Source organism: Rutidosis leptorrhynchoides, unplaced genomic scaffold (genome assembly GCF_046630445.1).
Source record: "Rutidosis leptorrhynchoides isolate AG116_Rl617_1_P2 unplaced genomic scaffold, CSIRO_AGI_Rlap_v1 contig283, whole genome shotgun sequence".
In the NCBI taxonomy this organism is placed as follows: Eukaryota; Viridiplantae; Streptophyta; class Magnoliopsida; order Asterales; family Asteraceae; genus Rutidosis; species Rutidosis leptorrhynchoides.
Window position 1 is genome coordinate 24,198 of NW_027266528.1, and position 18,207 is coordinate 42,404.

General features: G+C 36.9%; 1 pseudogene; it reads left to right on the forward strand.

The window, feature by feature from the left end:
• The first annotated feature begins 14,352 nt into the window (after window positions 1–14,352).
• LOC139882551 (uncharacterized) lies at window positions 14,353–18,183 on the forward strand (annotated as a pseudogene).
• Window positions 18,184–18,207: the final 24 nt, after the last annotated feature.

An 18,207-nucleotide genomic window follows, 5' to 3' on the forward strand; every position in this document is an offset into this window, starting at 1 on the left:
TTACGAAGACTACTATTTTTATTTTATTGGGAGGCTAGTGAAAGGATGAGGAAAGAATGAACAAAAAGGAACGATAAATTTATTAGACACTCTGAATCCTCAAAGAATTGTTGGGTAGTCAAGTGCTTGATTGAAAATCAATAAATTTTTTTTTTGGCGACTAATTCCGAACTTTTAATGCTATAAAGTCTTAAGTAAAGTTACGAAATTTAGGTGTCAACAAGTACAAGTTTTGAAATTAGAAATTATTAGGTTTATTTGCTATAAACGGATGGAGAGATCAAAATGTAAAACCACCTGTATTATAATATAGCAAATAAAAGGATGGAGAGATCAAAATGTAAAACCACATGTATTGATAAGCGTAAAATTCATGGATTTACATTTTGATACCCTATAGAGAGTTACGTGTACTCGAATCATGAGGCTGGACTCTTTTAATGCTATTAGATTGGAGCGAATAGTTTGTGATTAGATAGGTTGAAACATATTGAGATATATTTGAATGTTTTGAGAGTTAAGGATACCCTATAGAGAGTTACATGTACTCGAATCATGAGGCTGGACTCTTTTCGTCTCACAATAGTATGAAATTTTAATTGTTTTTTTTTCTCAAGTGACTTTTCATTGATATGATTTTTTTTCTTATGCTGATAAACCTAATAATTTCTAATTTCAAAATTTGTACTTGTTGACACCTAAATTTCAGCAATTTTACTTAAAGACTTAATAGCATTAAAAGTTCAGAATTAGTTGCAAAAAAAAAAAAAAAAAACTTAAGGGTCGGTCAGGCTGGATCGGACCTTGGCCCAGCCTACCCCCTTCCTTTTCCTTCCCCCGCACGCGGCCCACCTGCCCGACCCACCACGGTTGGGCCTTGACTACCCAACCAATTCTTTGACTTTTTATTAGAATATAGCTAATAAAAGGATGGAGAGATTAAAATGTAAAACCACCTATATTGATAAGCATAAAACTCATGGATTTTCCATTTCATCTGGAAAGTGTAAACCATATGTAACCACAATCTAAATATTTAAACAAACCAATGAAAATGATGCAAACAACTTGTTTAGAGACCATAAGATTAATACACATTATCTTTAATTAGATAGCAACTAGACATGTTTGGCTTAGTCATGATGCACGATAGGTGATGTTATGTACGTTCGATACATCATCCTTTTGCTGTTGTGAAATTTTATTGATAATCTAAGGGCAACAACCACTACTAATTAAATGAAAAAGAAGAGACAACACAACCAACTCATTAAGATAGTAAATTCATCGGGATTGGCAACAACTACTACTAATTAAATGAAAAAGAAGCAACAACTACTACTAATTAAATGAAAAAGAAGAGACAACACAACCAACTCATTAAGATAGTAAATTCATCGGGATTTCGGCGAGCATCAAATAAACGTTTCTTACTAAACACTCTTGGCCGACAAAAGTCGATGAAAGGACTCATTCAACGTTGCTTAGAATCACGTGGTTTGCTCTTAAATGTCATGCTTCTGTTTTGATCAAAAAAAAAAAAAAAAAAAAAAAGAATCACGTGGTTCCAAATTTCTTCCGAATTTAAACTAACATTATAAAGAAATAAGTCACATCGCACTAACTGAAGAAAACTTCCATCTAATCAAATTGATTTTGGGTCGATTTTTTCCAGGACGATGCTCAAGTTGTACCCAATTCATTGAACATCCATGGGAAAGAGCTCCTGTCCCGCGTTTGGGAAACGACAGGGAATTGACCGCTCCATCGTATCCGCACGAAAAGTCGACCGGGCCTGACCTGCTCATCTGAACCGTACGCTTCTCCCGCTTTGCCCGCAAAACGACAAAAACTGCTTTTAAGCTCAATCTCTATAACTCTAGCCGGAAGTTTGATGAATTGTCTAAATGTTGAAAATTTTTTATAATATGAACTTACATTAATTAATTAATTTTTTATTTTAAATAATCAGATTAATGGATATTTCAATATTTATTGAACCCTACATTGATTTGATTAAATTGGGTATTGACATCTATTGATAATGGGCATAGTTGAGTAGCAAAGTGTAGGCAATTGTATTTAACTGAAGCCCATAATAGGAAGAGTCCAGTTGACACAATGTTAATTAGGGTTTGTTAGGTCCCTTCTATAGCATATAAAAAGGTAGGTTATACCTATCAGTTACTTTTTTTTTTTTTTTGGTTAGTCTTATTCTATTCCTACTCTACACTTACTCTCAGACTTTTGCCCTACCTCTTGCAGGGCGTGGGAGTTGAAACCCACTTTTGAAACTCACGCGTCCCCACCCCATCCCTAATTAAGAAGGTGGGGATTTGAACCCCTCACCTCCCCCTTTCATGTTGGAAGGGTGGCCACACTTATCAGTTGCTTTAATCCTATTGAAAACTGCTATATCGAAGAGAGGAAGATCTAGCATTCCGATAGATTACTAATTATTAGATTGATCTATTTTTCTTCAAGTGAAGTAATAGCTCAAACAGTCGGTGTTTTACAATCATATATGGATCCGGTTTTCATGATTGATTAGTTATTCATGTGAATAATTTTCTACATGTGGTATCAGAGCGTGGTTATATATGATGAACCCAATTTTTTTTTTTCATGGTAAAATTCAAAATCTTCCTCTTTGAGCCGAATATGGGCATTACTTTTTTATGTGGATTTTTTTCTCGATTGATCCTGAAACCATAGGGTTTTTGTTCTACATGTCGAGATCTTTCCAACCATATATAATTTGCAAAATTTTGTTGAGAATTGAGAGAGAATTTTAAATTTGAAATTCTTGAACTTGAATATAGTCGATTCAGATTGCTCTTGATTAATTAGTTGTTCATGTGATCTCTCTGCGTGATTGCTATGTTCCACGATCCGTCGGAGCGAATTAGGATTGCGTGTGTTGGGCTGACCGTTTTCGTTGTGCAGATGACGATTCGAATGCTAGTCTGTGTTTCTTTCGCTTGCTCTCACGTGTGTATTCTATAGTTCGTGGTGGATTGTTTCCCCGTCGTCCCTCTGGGCAGATTGTGTCAATCGAGATGGGAACCGTGGTCAGCTTAGGTTTCCAGATAATTCCCCTAAAAAACCCCATGATTAATCGCGGCCCTAAGAAAAGCCCTCGATATCCTATCAACCCCCCCCCCCCCCCCCCAAAAAAAAGGATCGGACAAAGAGCTAGATCGAGGAGGAATTTGGCGATCTGTGCTTACTGCGCTTGATTTCAAGTTTTCGTTTTTTTTTTTTTTTTTTTGGTGGGTGCTTAGGATGGATTTTCTCTTTTGGAAAAGCGACGATAGTTTTGCTTTGAGTCTGTCTTCGGTATGGGCAACCAACTCTCCTACATGATTGTGTGATTGTGCGGGGCATCGATACGCAAGCGCATAATTGAATAATTGGCTGGATATTTATAGTAGTAATTCGTAAGCTTTGTGGCTGATTTTACTCCTGAAAGTGAAAGCTGTTCGTAAGCACTCGTTTTGTCTTTCTACGCAATGTGGCATCACTTTCTTATCGCAGTTTCTTGAGCTTTAATTAGCTGGGTTCTCCATTATCGTGCTTTCTTTTGCTCGTAAATCATAGAAAGTTTACCGATGTTCATTTTATCATTAGAAATATAGATCACGTGAACAATTTCTTGGATGAGAATGAACCAATCGAGTTTTTAAGGGGGACGGGTTAAATGGTTGAGCTGGAAACCTTATGGGTATTCCAGCATAATAATATTGATGAATGGTTCTCGAAAATGTGGAATGTTAGAGTTAGAAATATGTCAAATTTCGGGAGGATTGGGGAACGGTAGTGATATTGGTGTTTCCAGGACGCAAAAGTGTTGCTGCTGTCTTTGATAGAAAGCTTCCATACACAAGAAAACTTTCCTCTGTGAGGCACTTGGATCGTAGTAGGAGGAATTGCTATCAAATTAAATCTTGAAAGACCGTTTGGCTATCTTGAATATAATGAGCATTTGAAACTAAATGGAACAATTTGAGCATCCTAAACTGCTTGAAAGGAGGGAAATACGAGATAGTTGTTAGAGTTGTCTAGGGTGTATGGATGCGCCCACTTGGAAGCAATTCCAATCTATCCTTCTTCAAATACTGTGTGCTGTAATGTAGAGATTGGGGAGTATGGCATACCGACTATGCATGTAAGATCTTAGGGTGCCAAGGCATTATGCGATATGTGTGCGGTGGCAGTCGCTAGAAATCGTAGTTGATGTGCGAAAGTCTTTTACGCGTACACTCTCTTTGGCCAATGCTCTTTGAAGGAGACTTAAAAGGTTTTGAATCCTAATATTCCATGGCATCCGCACTTTTATCTTATTGTCAAGTGTCCACATCTATTTTGTTTGGTGCTTTTAGATTCTTCTGCTAATGCTGGACTAGATCTGCGAAACATAGATGGTGTTGGTGTGATTTGGGCTAGATTCATGGGATTGAGCCTCATTGTGCAGTAGCTTTTGCTTTGACTGGAGGGCGTGTGAACAATTCGGGTTCGAGGGCTGAGTGGCTTGAATGTCTTCGGTTTCTCGTGTAGGTTCGCGTTTAATGATTCACATATGTTGGAATCAAGCGGCTAGTGTACTGATTTATGTGTGCTTTCATATCCTCGTTTGTGGATGATTCAAGATCAGTTTTTTTTTTCAATGAAATTTAGACGAATTCCATTGATGGTAATCGTGGGTACTACTTATGGATTGATGAACTTGGCTTTCTTTGATGGATGGTGAACCTCTCATTCGATTATGTCTCTATAAGCAATGGTCTGTAATAGTATTTTATGTGAACGATCACATCATAGAAGAAAAGGGAAAGTAAGTTTAAGAGGGCAATTGGATTAGAGATCTTCTTCTATATCAATCTTGATTTTTGCTGGTAACAAGTAGTATTGCTTGTGCTATGCGCGGGATCTTACTTTATTCACACTCTCTCGCATAAATTGACATTGTGACAGCAGATATTGTAACTCATTATCATAGATTGAATTTAGAATAAATAAAAAAAAATTGCAGAAGTGATGCTTTCTTTCATAACATATTGCAAATCTTGCTGCAGAATCAGCGTTCACTTTTCTATTTGCCATTTTGTCTTGGTCTCTTGCCTATATGTATTGGGATTTGACATGAGTGCTTAAGATTGCTAGTGGGACTTTCATTTATTAATTTAAACATGAGAACCTATTGGCTAAATGTGACATAATGGTGGGTTATTTTCCTTACAGTGCTTGCTTAGAGTGTTCTTCATTCTGTTTTAGTTGAGGTTGAATACGCAGCTTGGGTGCCATTCTTTTTCTTGTAAAGATTGTAGTTCCTGCCTCAGTGTCTTTGTTTGGTATTTGGTGCACGAGTAATTTAAACTTAAATACGAAACATGCTGATTGAAGTGCTAGATGCACCTATCCTTTCTTTTGTTGGGTTGATTTAGTGATTTGGACTAAAACCGTTTTTCTGACCCCTATTTAAAAGAAAAAAAAATTGTGGCAAAAATTGTTGCTTGATAAATGCAATATGATCTTGGGAAGCACATGTCATAGAGTGCTTCATATTGTTCGATGAATTTTTGGGCATTGATTAAATGGAACATTATTTACAAATTGTTAAAGTTTGTAAATTGTTGAAGTTTCTTATTGATAAAAAGTAGTATATACAAATGCTTGCCCAATGGGGGTTATTGTATATATTAATTCGAAAATTGCATGAAGATAAATTCCAAAATTAAAAGATGGGGATGTACGACTAAAAAATATTTATTTGCCCAAAGGGGTTAATTTTTGAAAGTAATATGTAATTCCCCTCCATATTGATATATTAGAGATGAATGATAGGGATGTGTGACTTAAAAGGTTTATCTGCCTAAATGGGATAAATTTTTTAGAGTTATGTGTAATTCCCCTCTATGTTGAGATAATTGAGATATATAATTTAAAGGATTTTTCTGCCCAAAGGGGATTGATCCTTGAAGATCATATGTAATTCTCCTTTATCGTCTCTATGTTGATATTATGGAGATGTATGATTTAAAGGATTTGTCTGCCCAAAGGGAATGAATCCTTGACAATTATATATAATTCTCCTTGTTGTTGCTTTATAAATTTCATGCTGGGAAAAATAATGGTGTATTATACACTCTGCCCAAAGGGAAGTTTATGATGTACTAATTATTTTTGTTGAGTTACTTATTGCTCATAATTGATCTTATTGCATTATGTGTGACAAATAATTACTTTTGCTATAAATAACAACAATGCCACGGTTGAAATGTTAATTGGATCAAATATTATACTGTTAAGGACTTGGTAAAAAAGGGAGATATTGTGATTGAGAATATTAGAACTGAGTCCATATTAGTTGATCCTCTAACAAAAAGACTTACGATCCATTTTTTTTAATGAACATGTAAAGAATATGGGTGTCTTAGATTCTTTTGATTTTTTTTTTATTAGTGAGAGTTATATAATTTGTATTTGTGGATATTATAGTTATATGTGGATTGATAATGCTTTTATGATGTCTATTAAAGCATTTATTTTTAATGATTGTTGTTATTGGTTCTATTGTTATCCTTTCTCCTATTGATTGAAAAATGGAAGTATAAAACAATATCTTTAAACAAATTTTAGTTTAAAGATGACTGGATGTCACTGATTATGAGATCTCATGTTGAATTGTGACATAGTTGAGCAATTTCATATTGTTTAGAAATTGCGTTAATGCAGTTTCATGTCGTTGAGAAATTGCATTGAAGACCGATAAGAAATAATGTATATTTTGATCACATGTTGGCACCACTTCTTACTATACTAGTAGGCCCATGATCCATGAAAATACAATTCTTATTATATGTGATTATAAAAGATCTTGTGTTGTGGTATTTTCTTAACACATTGATCTCCATAGTCCTATACTGAGGTTATATAGGATTGAATTGGTTTTGAGATGCCATTATTGGAATATTATTTTTTAAAATTGTGGCCACGTAAAACAAAAATTTTCAGTTATTAACCCGATAGTGTCATTTTCAATATAAAATATTTTTCAAAATAAAATAAGTTAATTAATGTAGCCAAAGTGGGAGAATGTTGGAAATTTTCTATAATATGGGGTTATATTAATTAATTAGTTTTCTATTTTAAATAATCGGGTTAATGGATATTCTAATATTTATTGAACCCAACAGTGATTTGATTAAATTGGGTATTGGCATCTATTGATAATGGGCTTGGTTGAGCAGCAAAGTGTAGGCGATTGTGTTTAATTGAAGCTTGTAATAGAAGGGCCCAGTTGACATGATGTTGATTAGGGTTTGCTAGGTCCCCTCTCTAGCCTATAAAAGGGTAGGTTATACCTATTAGTTGTTTTAATTCCATTGAAAGCTGCTATATCGAAATAGATCATAGCGAGAAAGATCTAGCATTCCGATAGATCACTAATTATCAGATTGATATATTTTTCTTCAAGTGAAGCAATGGCTCAAACATGTATGCTTTAATTCTGCTGTATTTATTGATCTCAGTGTTTTACAATTATATATGAATCCGGTTTTCATGATTGATTAGTTATTCATGTGAATAATTTTTTACAGTTAAAACCAACCCATAATCATCTTCATTAACCACCGCCTTGATGAGCGTGTTCATAATTTTAGAAAGGAACATATTGAATTATTTTGCATTTAAAAGTATTTGTTAAGGGTCTTTTGAATATGTTGATTTTTGGGAGAAGTACATTATCAGTGCCATAATTTGTGTACGGCACTCACTTTGGTACCAAAAGTTTCTGTTGGATCACTTAAGTGCCAAAAAGTTTCAAAAATGCTCACTTTGGTGCCAACTTTAATCTAGTTGGCCGGAAATCTGACGTTGCACCTTTTTATTAATTTTTTAAGCTGTTGTGGCTCACCGGAGAGTATAGTCAGCATTTAAACAACAAAACGACGCAGTGGTGTCTTTCCTCCAAATTCAAAACTCTAAATCCCCAAATTAAGAGAGAGAAGGCGTCGTCTTCTTCTTCGAAGAACAGCACCAGCAACACTAGCAGCGTCGAAGAACAGCACCGGCAATACCAGCAGCGCACCAGCATAACACTAGTAGTATTCTAGAAAAGAAACCACGCACTCGCCTCCACCCTTCCCCAGTAGTTTTCCCCCATTTTCAATCACCTTGTCGACCTTTCAAATCCTCGAATCTTAACCCCACCATCACCTTTTCCTAAGGAATATCGCCGGGCGCAGAGGAAGCGCGAGCTTGAAGAATCTCCAGAAGCATGAGTGATCCGGCCAATGGTAGCCGCGAAGATCTGGAATGCCATGGAGGTCGTCAACGAAGTCAGCTGCGACGATGGTGGCGGCCGTGGCCCCGCCATCCCCTCCTCCGCCCTCGCCGTCGACACCTCCCTCTCCCTCGGGATTTTCTGTTTGTTTTTTTTTCTTTTGTCTTGCTGTGGCAAGCAACTACGATGGAGGTCAAGGGACGGTGGTTGAGTGACGGTGGCCGAGGGATGGCGGCCAAGTGATGGTGGATGAGGGACGGTAGCCGAGCGACGGTGGCTGAGCAACGGCGGACCAAAAAAACCCTAATTTCAATCCTTGAATAAAAAAAAAAAATCCCCAAATGAGTTGTGCGGCGTCGTTTTTGTGAGGCCATTCATGTAGGACGGCAAAATGATGTCGTTTCTTAAGAAAGACGGAATATGATGTCGTTTAAAAGGCTTCTCGATTGTTTTTAAATATAAAAGCCACGTAATCATTTTGGCCAAAATCTGTTGCTGGTGGCACCAAAGTGATCGTTTTTTCTCCGATTTGGCACTTAAGTGATCTGACGGAAACTTTTAGTACTAAAGAGTGTCGTAAACCAGTTATGACATTGATAGTGTACTTCTTTCGTTGATTTTTGATGTTCAAAATTTGTGGACATGGGGTTTTATGTATTATAGAAAATATTAAGTGCTTGTTCAACGAAATCCAATTTAGAATAACTTTAACCTGAAAAAGTACTGATTACAAACAATGCAAGGTTGGTCACTCTATCGAAATTGCCCGGTCTCTTTACTCAACTTTATCTAGGTCGGGCATTCTTAGAATGGCACGACATCGAAGAGTTAGAAGTCTCAATTTGAAGCATCATGTTTCATGATATTTTGCAATGAAATCTTTAGATGAATTGCAAAAGCTATAACCTAATTTCATCGTCTTGCTCTCTCTTACCAGCCTTTTACCAAAAGCTTTGAGCGAGAATGAGGGACAACAGGTTAGAATCTTGCATTTTTTATGAAATGTTCAATTTACTTAGTCTACTCGAAAGGACCTTGTTTGTGTAATTTACTTCAAATTAATTTTTTGATCATTAAAATCCGTATGTGATACATTTATAATAAATTTATTATTCCTTGTTAAATCACAACGGAAGGTAAAACTTTAAAAGTGATACACCCATTAATTGTCACATGTTATTTAATTCAACAATTTGACAGTAAAATTTAATGAAAATTAATGAATAAAGTGTATTATTTTGTGATTTTTTTAATGATAGTAACTCATTTAAAAATTAGAGTCAAACTACATTACTAACTAAATTTCTTTCCCTGCTTATTATAAAGGAGGAAGCAGGGGTGGCGCGGTGGTGTCAGAGAGATGCACGACTGTAATCGAAGGTCGGAGGGGGGGGGGGGGGGCAGGACAAGACGATCCGACCGTCAACTCCGGAGACATTTCAGGATCCGGTCACGGCATGTTCTCCTCACCTCACTGGGCCTCCTCCCCCACCGGCCACGCTTTTCGGAAGAACAACGGTTGTTAAGTATTATTATATGGTGGCGAGCAGTGTGAAATCTGCACTCGAGAGAGCGTTTCTTCTCGTTAAACTAAGCCCCGACTTAGATTCCTCGTTTGCGATGCAAGGCTATCGAGAGCGCGCCTTTTGGTGAACTATCTTTGTTCGGACGAGATCTGCCTCGAGTTTTAGCTCACACCTTGCTTAGTTAGTAAGGTCGGCGGAGTGATGGGTTCGAGAGAGCGAGACCAGGATATTCTTTGGTGGTCCGGCCACATTTCGGTGTTTACTAAAGGGTGTAGTTAGATCTTCTATCGTCCTTTGAGATATGGATGTGGAAATTTACTTCATTTCCTTCGGAAAAGGAAAAGGACATTATTATCGAGCTAGTGGGTTTTTGAGGTGAACGTCATAGGACAGGTTTAGCTCTTGGACTTAGGTTTATTATAAATTTATTATAAATGTATCGCATACGGATTTTTAATGGGTCGGGCGTGGGCCGCATAGGCCGAAGCAAGGCCTTTGGGCCGGTTTAATATTAGATGTTCCTTTTGTGTTGGGCCATGCTTAGTTTACTTAGGTTTCTTTTTTCGAGTGGCCTCATTTTTAAGCTGGATCGGGCCCGTCGTTTAGGCCCAATCCTATTGAGGCCTGACAAGCTGGGTTAGGCCCGGTGGCTGATTGGCCCTCCCTAAACCGGGCTGAACCTAGGTTGGGTCAGACCAGACCCGACTTGGTTCGCCAATTTTTTGTAAATTAAAAAATTATTATTATTATTTAAAAAAAATAAAATTTAAATTTAAATTTTAATAAAAACATATTTTTTAAAAAAATTAAAAAATTTCAAAAATTAAAAAATGTAGGGTTTGGTTGGGAATTGCCATGTCTTGCATTTTTAGTGTAATTAGGCCTTTATTTGCTTGCACATTGATTATATCACGTGTTTAATTTGCATATGTTATTATGTTTAATTGCACATGCTAAAGTTTATTATAATTAGGATTTTGATTGCGAATTGTTACTTTAATGATTGTGTACCCGCATGATCACCTCACATGTTAGTGGATAGGTATAAAATCAATCCAAATTGCCCGACAAAAATATTTTCTGTTAAAATGAACAAGATTCTCTGGTTACGAGGAAGTGAGGTACACTCCCATGCCTCATTTGGTTTCTAGCCGATCCTAATAGGCTAGTGACGACTCTTTTTTGCAAAATTATTAAGTTACTCTAATGTCACACGAGGTATGGGCTTGGGAGAGCCCATGCCTAATCATGAGCCTTAGACTCGTTCTTTAGGCAATACTCTTAAGCCTGTTCCTTCCCCCGAGGGGTAGGTCGTGACAGCTTGGCGACTCCACTGGGGAATAGTTTTAAACCTTAGTAGACTTAGGCCTAAATTTATCTTGTTCGAAAATAAGTTTTGTTTGGCAGTGAAGATATCAGGTATGTCTCTAACATGAGTGTTAAATGTTTTTGTAGTTGGGAGTTAAAAGGGGAGGAGTGATTGTTAACCCCTTGTCTTGCAGATGTAAAGTTGTGAATGAATGTTCATGTTTTGAATTTTTGAAGTACTGCTTGTTTATAAATTGTTGTGTATGTATTTTTTGCATCACACTATAGTAGCACATATTACTTGCCGCCGGACCTGAGCCGCATAGGATTTCTTAGGATGGTGTTGAGGTGGATATCACTCCAACTACAACCATGTAGTATGAGTTGCCTATCTCAACCCTGAAATTTCCTTCTTGATGTCAAAGGTCCCCACCCTGGTCTGCAACCATGCGACACGAGTCGGTTCTTTGACGAAGCTGGAGTCATGGGTAACACGACCTAGCCGCGATCTTGGTGGCTCGGTCCGGTGATCCCATGGCTCCATTTTGAGCCGTATAGAGTAGAAATTGAACCACATCCCATGTGTATGTCTATGTAATTAAAAAAAAAAAAGAAGAGAAAAGTTGTCCCCTACCGTAAGTATCATTCTTCTTTTTATTTGTTTTTTTTAATTGAATTTTCATTTTAAAATTCGTGGAAATTAATGGAATGCTCTTGTTGATGTAGGCTTATAATAAAAAGGATTCGCAAGCACTCTTGATAATGAACCTCGAATATAAATTTCAAGCCTATTTGATCTAGCCCCAATGAACATATGGCTTTGTCTAAATTTTCAATTAGGGGCTCAAAACCACTTTTTATTTAGAAATTCTTTTAAGTTAAGATTGAATTTTGGGGCACAAAAATTGAGATCATATTTTCGATCAAATTCTTTTTTTCTTACATTCTGGGATTGAAATTCAGATAATATTTTGTGTACAGATTCCTCAAAATAAAAGTTACCTCATTTTTCTAGGAGTAAGATCACAAATTAATCTTTCAAAAATCAATGCCACCTTTGCATATGAAACTTTTGGAATAGAATGGACATTCGATTGATAGCCGCCAAATGATCTTTCTCTTACGAAAAATCTTGGTGAAATACCAAAATTCCATAATAGGGACTATGGGGCATGTACTGTCATTATGATTTTGCTGTAAGAGGTGACCTCATTGAAAGGTCAATTTTTCATTCACACATTAACATTGTCTTCTTTTTGCAGGTCATGCGTGATGACACTTCTTGACTTCGCTTGCTTGATCATGCCAAGAAGTCGACTTTAGAATTAGGATGAGAATGGATTTATACGCTCATATATGCAAGCGTGTTTTGTATGATATCATTGTCTTTATTCTTGGTAACAATCATATTTTCAGTTTTGAGTTTTGCATGCAAGCCCAATTGGCACTTTTGTAAATCATGCAACTCACATTTTTGGGTAATTAAATTCAATTTCATGTAAAGAAACATCATTCTTTAAAAAGCACTTGAAGTTTTTCAAATGGACCCTTGGAGCTGAATCTTTGTACCTTAGCTTCGAAATATTTTGAAGAAAGAGTTTCAAGAAGAACCTGCATAAAATTTTATCTCTTCACTTAGTCACTTTCTCGAGTTAGTCCATAAATGATACTTTGAGATGGTGAGGTTGTAATCGTTCTAGTAGGAACTTCTGGTATAACAATTCATTCGTTTATCCACTTTTGTTAAATTAGTAAAATAAAGGGATCATCTAAAATTGCCAATCACATCTTCTAAAGGACAAAAGTGTAGGCTCATGGAACTCGAGGAGTAAGCATTCGTCGAGGCTTCGTCGGCGCCAATCTTCCGTAGAGGCGGAATGAAGTTAAATTCCATTATGGGAAGTTTCTTTATTTGGAGATGCTTTAGGTGCCAAAATAGTCTATCGATCTCGTTCACTTTGCTTGATGAGACAAATGAAGGGAGTTGCCAAGCATCCAAAAGGCGAATTCGAAGGAAGAGTAAACTGTATCGATTCTAATTATCAATTTTTGATATTGTTTCTGACATGATTTTCTTTTCCATTGTCAAGGATACATCGTGGGCGCCAAGTTATATACCATTCCAACAAAAGCGAAGGAATATTCTTATAAGGGCAATATTTCTCTCCAATAAGACATGACAAGACATCCAATTAAGCACAAAAGGGAGTATTTCGTTCCTAAATGAATTGTGTTGAGTACGGAAATAACATATCACATTTCTTCTTCCTTGCAGATGATGAATGGGGGAAAAGGTGCACCTTGATTGTAGAAGTATCGCCTTCTAACAAGAAAGCATGCTGAGACTTGACCATCCATTTGGCGTAAAAGGATGTATATAGTTCCTAAATGATTTTCAATCGAGTGTGGAAGTAACATGTCCAATCTTTTCTTTATAGGGAATAAATGGGGCAAAGCATCTAAAAAACAATATCATCAAATGTGGAAACAAGGAGCAATCCCTCTCATTTCAAAGCAAGATCTTGAAAAACACATTTAATGATTCATATTTAAAATTTTCAAGTTCTTTATCAATTAAACATCTCTTCGAAAAGAGCATTTGAAAAAGTAGGAATTGAACTTTGTAAATTGTTGTATGCAATAAAGAAGTGCTTTTCATGGATAAAATTAGGGCCACATAGCCATTTTTCAATCAATTCTAGCCACTTTAGGCAAAGTTCATACCTGAAGAACGGAAACATGTGAAGGGTAAATGGTGTCGATTCCAATTGCTCATTTTGATAGCGTCTCTGACATGATTCTTTATTTCCTTTGATAGGAAGACATCGGACACTTAAAGGCAAATGCAAGTGAAGGGCAGTATCGAGTTACCAAATATCCACGAGGGTGAACTCAAGAAATGTTAGCACCCAAATGATAAAAGTGAGCGAAGGGTAATAATGTATAGTTTCCAACATTTCAATCTCTAAAGATTTTTGCACCAACACATTCTTTTACATTCTTTACACGGTTACTGAGTCACCATACCGCAGGTAAGTACCCTTCTTCTCAAAATTAATGAAAAAAAAAATGGAGAATTTCTATTACAAAAAGAACCTTTGGCATTTTTCTAGAAACAAGCACAAAATTGAATAATTGAGAAAAAAGTTTCTACAAACATTTTGAACAGCCTTTTTGTTTCAAAATTGTTTTTTTGTTTTGTGGGTTATTCATTTTGAATCAAATTTTCCTATGGAGATTAACCTACTCAGACAATCTCAGCAGAGTGAAATGGAGACGTTAACCATGCCAAATAAGAAGTGCTTAGGATGGAGAAAGGTAAGCTATATCCAAACACATCATTCAAACACTTTTGAGAGTTGAGTGAAAAATGATATTCTCTTAAGACGAATGATTTATTCCCATTGAGTGCAAAAATCGAAATGATAAAGGCGTTTCCTTTATCAATCCCAAGCACTGTACTAATCTCTTGCTAGCCCTTTGGGCCAAATAAAGATGATCCTTCAAAGTACCCCTATCGAGAACGACCCTACATTAGGGCAGCATAGGAGGTTACGGTCGTGTTGTAAAACGAAAGATTGAGAAAAATTCTATTACTTTTACTGGAATCAATCTTCTGGTGATAGCTTCAGAGGAATTCTCATAAGAGCTTGATTCATCCCAAGGTGAAGAAGAGCATTTCATTCTCTACCCAAACACTTATACTTGTTGCTTTAACCAATTTGGGTCCGATTGTTCATTTCTGAACCTCGAGCAGTGATCAACTCCCTTCACTGGGGCAAGGTATAAGGATTGACCACATATAATTGACATTTACAAGAAAACGTGAAAAGTATCTCGAAAGTCATAAGAGCTTCAAAAATTCAAAAAGCAAAAAGTTCGACAAAATTGGGGGGCATGAAAAAGCAAGTGGTAAAAGCAAGGCCAATGCCTACCAAGAAAAAGAGCCGAAAGGCTGAATCTTATGTGAAAGAAAAATTATCAAAGTCCAAGTGCTTGCGTAAAAAAATCATCGGAAGTGCTAAGGAAATTAGAGAGATGAGCAAAGCTCCCATACAGAAATGATTAGTCAAGTAACTTTCGAGATACGTTGTGTTTCAAAGGCCAAACGATTTCGAAAGATCGAGTGACTTGGTCACGATGCCATGATGATCACTCACTCTTAAAAACCCTCTTGAAAATTTTTTAAGCCTTTCGAGCTTCTCCCAAGCCAACGTTACAACTCTCTTTCGAAGTCTCTTCTGATTGGGACGGTTTGAGTGAAAATGAGAATGCCACAAAGAAGCTACTGCTTGAAGGAGTGGAGGTGATTCTATCTTGTCTTATCTTCCAAGTTCTCAACTTATAAACCTGAGAAAGATAGTGACAAATGTTCCTTTATTGGCCTCAAAGCAATAATTCCTTTGTATAATCCCACTTTTTATTATTTCTCAAATATAGTTTTATAATAGTGACAACTTACCCTTGATAGGTTTTTCATGCTGGAAATCCTACGTGACTTTCCTATTTGTCCCGACCTGGAAAAAAAAATCAATTAGAAGGCACATCTGAGTTTTTAGATAGGTTACCCTCAACGATGAATTTAGGATTTGATTGCATGTTCTTTCTTCAACGTTAACAATAAATTAACCAAAATCAAGCTTTAGATACTCAAATGAGTCATCATCAAAATGTTAAGGAGTAATTCCACACTCTTCATACTACAACAAGCTAGTGCCACCTCCGCCAAACCACATCAGAGTAGCCTGTCCATAGTTGTCGAATCTCTCTTTAATGTTGATTACACACTACTCAAATTCATTGCCCGAAGAAATAAAATTTCTTTTTATCCATCTAGAGATTACATGTATAGTATATTGGAAATGGACATAAGGCATCGATTAAAAAGAAATTTTTCAAGTCATAAAATAGCTTTACAATTTACGACTCCAAGCACAATATTATGACCAAATTTTCCCTTTTTCCTCCCTTTATTAAGTATTTATTTTTTAAAATCATACCCTATTTAGAGCAAAACATTTTACAAGAAAATTTCCTTTTTCCTCATTTCCTCCGTTTTTTTTTTCTTTTTTAAATTTTCCAACGGGAATCCACCTTAAGTACGGTCGGTCTCGCCTCTCAAATGGCTAGCCCCCTTCTTTTCAATTTGAATCTCTTCAGAAAGACAACGCTCCCGGAAGAAACGAAACGCTTCCCCCATTTTATTATTTCTCAAATACTCAGGGAAGGCATCCGAGCCAAATTTTGCCTTGCTACCAAAGAAACAAGTAACCCAGAGTTAAAAAGTTTTGGATCCTGCTAGCTGCACCGAATCTTTCAACTTCTAGATTGCAGAGACGATAGGCATAGGCTTCTTTGGAACGGGATCTGGTCAAGTTCCCCCTTGCGATCACTACTGAATTTTCTTGGTTGTATAGCAATAACACTGAGGGATAGTTAGCATTCTGTTCTTTTTGCGACCTGTTAAAAGATTGATCTCTGTTTGTACACGTGGCAGAAACTTAGCATTTTACCTGTGAAACTGGTAGCTGCTTCTTCTGAGAAATGATCGGATGTTGTGTTATTCGGACATCATGACCTTGCATTAGAGCTCATAGCATATGTATGTTCTTGGTGACCTTGGTGATGCCTTACACAAGGTTTCTTCTTCTGTAACAGTCATGTGATAAGCCTTTATTTCATGCCAGGTAAACAAGAGATGCCGATTTCTTCTTAATTTTGAGAAGGAAGTCAAGAATGCCATCAGCGATTTTAACATGAAGGATCATCCTTTTGGAGGACAAAATATTAATGCATCTTCACTTGGATGGGCTATGTCAGCTGTCTCATCTGGGGCCTTTAGGCTATATGGAAAGAAGTCCGTAACAGGGGCCTATAGCGATGTGCCTATGATGCTTCCTCTTATAGATATGTGCAACCACAGCTTTGATCCAAATGCACGTATTGTCCAGGAGCAAGGTGAAGAACAACCAGAAATGCTAGTCAAGGCATGTTTGCATATTCTTGATTTTGTTGTCAATTTTGCTTTCTCTGTTCCATTTTTTTTTTTTTTTGGTGGTGGGAAAAGGTTCTGTTCACTTACGGTCCGTAGTTTTTCTAGCCGTTATGTAGTTATGATAGTATTCGGTCTTGGTCTCATGTGTCACAGCTCTCTCCAGGTTGTTGCCGAGAAAGAAATCGGAGCAAATGATCCTTTGCTTCTTAATTATGGTTGTTTGAGCAATGATCTTTTTCTTCTGGATTATAGATTTGTTATACCTTCAAATCGATATGACACTATCGAACTTAAGTACGACGGCGCTCTTCTAGATGCTGCAAGTTTGGCTGCTGGGGTTTCGTCACCAAATTTCTCTTCACCGCTCCATGGCAGCAAGAGATCTTGTCCCAGTTAAATCTATATGGAGACACTCCTGATCTCAAGGTTTTATCCATCATTATATTTTTATTATGTTCCAGAAGAGTACTTTAAGTGATGAAACCGCTCTTGCGGCATTTCAGAATTCATTCCAAATTTGCCTTAACTTTGAGAATCAAGGGATGCCACATGACTATAGATGCATTTCTCTTACCCTTCTATTTGTAAGATCTTGTTGGCATCTATATTGGCTTGTTGATTCTGATCCTTTCTGACAATATGCAGTTTCTTTTTCAATTTTTCTTGAATTATAGGTAACTCTAGGAGGTCCAGAGTTGGTAGAGGGCCGCTTGCTGGCAGCTCTGAGGGTACTCCTCGAAAGTGAAAGTGAATTGGTGCAAAAACACGACTTGAGCACTCTTAAATCTATTTCGGCTGAGGCTCCATGCGGAATTGCGACGGAAGTGGCTGCCTTTCGTGCCATCATTGCTCTCTGGGTGATCGCATTGGAACATTTTCCCACCAAAATAATGGAGGACGAATCCATGTTGAAGAAAGGTGTTCCTGAAACAACGAAGCTAGCTATCACGTTCAGAATTCAAAAGAAGTCGCTCATCGTAGATGTGATGAGAGACCTGTCGAGAAGAATAAAGTCGCTGCTGTCGAAAGAAACAGTCTGCAAAAGGCTAAGCGAAATCGTGACTTAAAGAGTTGTCCTCATCCTCGGCCTT